Below are 5,000 nucleotides of genomic sequence, written 5' to 3' on the forward strand. Positions count from 1 at the left end.
TATTTTTTATCGCTTCCAACTGTGAAAGCGCGCGGGCCATTTGTATTTATCGAAGAGAAAACTATAGTAACCATTGAGGAAACGGCTCAGTTGCCGTTTGACAGTATATTAAAAATGGTATACATGTATTCCATATCATTGCTGATGCGGAGTTATTTTTATAAAAAAGTAAAACTGTAGTATTGTTATCGGCATCCCAGGCAGCCCTAACGAGTGTGACAAAAATCGTGTGTTAAAGGCATTTTCGTGAAAAGTCAGTCAAAACTGTGGAATCAAAACGACTTTAATTCTACTTATAGATAAATCTCAGTCTATGAGCTTTCGTGAATACCGCCCTTGCATCCTGTTTCTCCTAGAAACAAGGTGCGTGGCGAATGGACGGAAGTGATTACTGAACGGTTTGAAAAAAAAAAAAAAAAAAAAAAAAAAAAAGTGTTCCCACCAGCAGTTCCGATCGATTCATGATTACAAAATTTCTCTCAGACTGGTTTTCAATCGCTGTAGATTCGACTGCAACATTTTCCTAGATGCCGACAGCTCAGGAGACTGAGGTATATGTGACAGCAGCAAAAGGTATGTTATGCAGACCTCTCCCTATACAGACAGATGAACGTGAGAGATTGAAGACATGATTCATAATAGCGACGGATACCAGTACATTTACATAAAAAAGTATTACAAGGCGCTGAAACTCAAGACATGACACGAAATCTTTAAAATGCAATAAGGAAATAAACTAGGATCAAAGACTAAAAATTTATAAAAATATAAAAAAGCTTAGTAAGGCATAAAAGACCACCATAATTTGACAATCAAATACAAAACTTCTTGTACTTAGGTATTAACAATTGTGAGGATGCAATCGGATATAGAAACAAGGATTTTTTTTTCAAAAAAATTCTCTCAAGAAATCCAACCATTTCAGTAATCAATGAGATGGGTTGTGAAAACATTTGTGTGGTTTGCACTATCCTAAGCACTTGACAACGCAAATCAGACATCAGTCAAATCCTTTTTTTTTTTTTTTTTTTTTTTTTTTTTAATCAAACGAACATGCGCATAAGGAGATAACTAACACTAGGAACAAATTCAAGAGTACAGAAAATGGATCAATGATCAGAAATTAAGCATAAAGACTAACACGTACGCCATTAACACGTGCTCCATTTTTCGTAACCGGCCAACCCTGGCGAATAAGCAGTACAGCGAAGTAACGATCGTTTCCACCTCGGTTCAGATATGCGAGTCCCATGAATATTTTTCAGTGAACGAAAATAGTCTAGATAAACTTCAGTCCCTCATGAAAGACAGTTGGCTGTTGAGTAAGTGATAGATAAATTTGAAAGAAATCTAGGAATGACGCTGCAGTAGTTACTTATTATAATTTTCGCTTTTATTTCGTTCTATTTCCAATTCACGAATGCATTGTAAGATAATATAAGAACGCGTGTTTTGAATTTTAAAGATTATTTTATTCATATTGTTTACGATTGCGTCTCGATCATAAATAAGGGAACAGCAAAGTAAATCCTAATTTCCTTGCATGTCTCATTATTCAAAACAGAAATGTATAAAGAGATAAAAACAAACTAACACGCACCAGGGGTTCTTCATATGCCCTTGCTCCCAATTACGTGTGTGCGTGTGCGTGCGTGCGTGCGTGTGTGTGTGTGTGTGTGTGTGTGTGTGTGTGTGTGTGTGTGTGTGTGTGTGTGTGTGTGCGCGTGTGTGCGCGCGTGTGTGCGTGTTTGTGTGGAGTTTGTTGTGTGTGAGCTGCGTGCGTGCGTGCAGGTCTGTGCGTGCTGCGTGTGTGTGTTGTGTGTGCGGTGTGTGTGGTGTGTGGGGCGTTTGGTGGTGTTGTTGCTGTGCGTGTGAGGTTGTGTGTGTGTGTGTGTGTGTGTGTTGTGTGTGAGTGAGTGAGTGAGTGTGTGTGTGTGATTGTGTGTTGTGTGTGTGTTGTGTTTGAATTGTGTGCGTGTGGTGTGTGCGAGCTTCATGACTCTACCTACTCTTCATCATGGGTGAACCATCGTCTCATCAGAGACATGTGACACCCTTGACATGATACCTTTTTATATATCAACAGAAACATTTGACGCACAGATATATGGATATAGATATCATAATATATATATAATATCTATTATATATAATATATATATATATATATATATATAATATATTATATATATATATATATATATATATATATATATATATATATATATATATATATTTATATATATTATATATATTACTAACTTACCTATATATATTGTGTTAGAGAAATAGCGGATTACCAAATGTATGTATATATATATTTATCATTGCAAAAGCTTTTTGATATGTTTGTGGTGTTATATGTTTGAGTAATAAGTCGAAATAGTAGTAGGGGTGTGTGTTGGGTTTACATATAGTGCGTCACGAGAGCCTTACATGGCAGCCTATATTTCGTGATCATCCTCTTTCTTCCTTTCCCAGTAGGGACGCATTCTCTTTGCCGTTTCCCGTATAGTCTTTGTATAAATAGGGTCACCTGCGAGCGACAGACACACAGCCTATAGCATTCGGGCTGCATCTCTGCCGTCAGCTGTGTCTTTCCCTCATCAAGAAATTACTCCAATTACCAGGACGTCTGCTATTCCTTCACTTAAAGGGTTGCTGTATCTTGCTGGACTCAAACCATGTTTGCACACAGGCCAAATTTACATATAAAAATACGAATACTTACATATACATATATATGTGTGTGTAATTTTATATGTATGGCCCCCCACCCTCACTCACACACACACCCACACACACAAACACACACACCCCACACACCACACACACACACAACCACACACACCACACACACACACAACACCACACACACACCACCCCACACCATATATATATATTATATATATATATATATTATATATATATATAATATTAATATATATATATATTTACCTAAAAACCATACATATATATATATATATATATATATATATATATATATTTTATATATATATATATATATATATAATATATATATACACATATTTACCATTTAATTTTATATAAAACTATACAGATGCACCTTTATCTACATGGGGATCCCTGTCTGTATATCTGTATCTATAAGATGTATCTATCTGGGGATTTATGTGCGCATCTGTGGATGCTTTTGAATAATTACCTGCATCTTTGTACCTCGCTGTCTCTACCTCTATATGTATATATTTATTTGTGCATCTATGTATGTACGTATGTATGTAACCATTTACCACTATCTATCTGTGTGCTTGTCTTGTCTTTTTATATGTTTGTATGATTTATTTAAGGTACTTTATTTTATTTAAGGTACGTTTTACCTCTGTGTCCAGTTTTATATTTGATTTAAATGAGAGTTTTAATTACGGACTTTTTTTTTTTTGAGAATTTTCTTGTTCTCTTTCCTTCGTTCGTATTTTCAGTGATTTCTCTCCTCATTTAGATAATTTTTTGCTATTTACTTTTTTTTTTTTTTCTTCTTTTTTTTTAAATTCTCTTCTGTCTCTGTTCTGTTTTTTTATGCTACGTCTACTGAGGCTGTCTTGGTGGGGCATGGGGATGTGGTGGGGTTGGGGTTGGGCTAGGGGATGAGGGCAAGGCGTAGGGGTATGGGGAGAGGTGGGTTATGGTTGGGGGTAGGGGCAAGGAGTAGGGACAGGGGGAGGTGTAGGAATATGGGTAGGAAGTAGGGGCAGTGGTGGGGGTTGGGGAAGATAGGGTATGGGTAATGGGTTTGGGGCACGTGGTAGGGGAGCAGGTGAAGGTGTAAAGTGTATAGTTAGGGCTAGAAGCAAGGATTAAGGGGCAGAGTAGGGGCAGGAGCTAGGGTAGGGGGCGGGGGAGTAAGGGCATGGATAACAGACAGGAGACAGGGTAGGGGCTTGGAGATAGGGGCGGGGAAACGGTTTAGCTCGGTGGGTGGGGGGGGGTTTGGGGGTCAGGGGCAGAAGTGGGCGGAGAGGGATGGAGGAGCAAGGTCGGCTGGGATGGGGGGTGTTGGGGGGAGGAAGGGGGTGGGTGGGGTTGGGGGGATAGATAGGGAAGGAGAGGGTTGAATCAGAGGCCAGACGACGCTGAGGTAGTAGTGTCTGGTTGTTCTCTGGTGGAGTCGGTGGTGATTTTGGGCGCGTGGTCGGTGTCGATCCAGAAGTGATGGGAGTTCCGGGTACCTCTACGACATATCAATCCGTCATGCCGATTTAGTCGTAATATATACACGAAACATAAGAAAAAAAAAAAAAAAATACGGCGAAGAAACAAAACCATCAGGGACTCAGACCTTCCTCAACTTTAATAAAAACCGTGATTTTGTTGTTGCTGTTCCATAAAGACTGCCACGATAATTACGAATCTTTTGTTTTAACTAAAGCCATTTTAACTAAAACCACTGACAATGGCCTTGGAATCACGTGCTTTGGACCCTGCACATGGCACGTATGACCTTCAGCTTAATGTAGTGTGGCGTCTCGGCATAGTAGTTTTTTGAGATCACGGTTGGGTTACTTTAAATAGCTTCTTTTAGTAAAGAATGCCAGTGATATAAAAGGTATCTACATGCATATGTGGGCAATGCGTCACAGAGACTGTTGCAAAAAGGACTTAGGGAAGTGGAAGTCAGATTCAAGAAGGACTGACAAATATGGAATTGATTATATTAGGAGTGCATTGACATCACTCAAGTACGACTACTGCAAAACTTGTCTTTGAGAGTTTTCTTCTTCTTCTTCTTCGTCGTTTTCTTCTTCTTCTTTCTCTTCTTTAATGTCTAGCGAGCGCTGCGTAAGTTTATTTACAACCTGTGAGTATAAGCAACTTCATCTTATGTAAAACACCCAACTTGTCCTTTTTTTTAAGAACAACGGTTGATTTACGATATAAAAAATGGTGAACCCAAAGGACGTATAATAAAAACGCAACAGCCCCAGATATTGATTGACGTCGGAACAAGGAAGGCGGAC

The sequence above is a fragment of the Penaeus monodon genome, chromosome 40 (genome assembly GCF_015228065.2).
Source record: "Penaeus monodon isolate SGIC_2016 chromosome 40, NSTDA_Pmon_1, whole genome shotgun sequence".
Lineage (NCBI taxonomy): Eukaryota > Metazoa > Arthropoda > Malacostraca > Decapoda > Penaeidae > Penaeus > Penaeus monodon.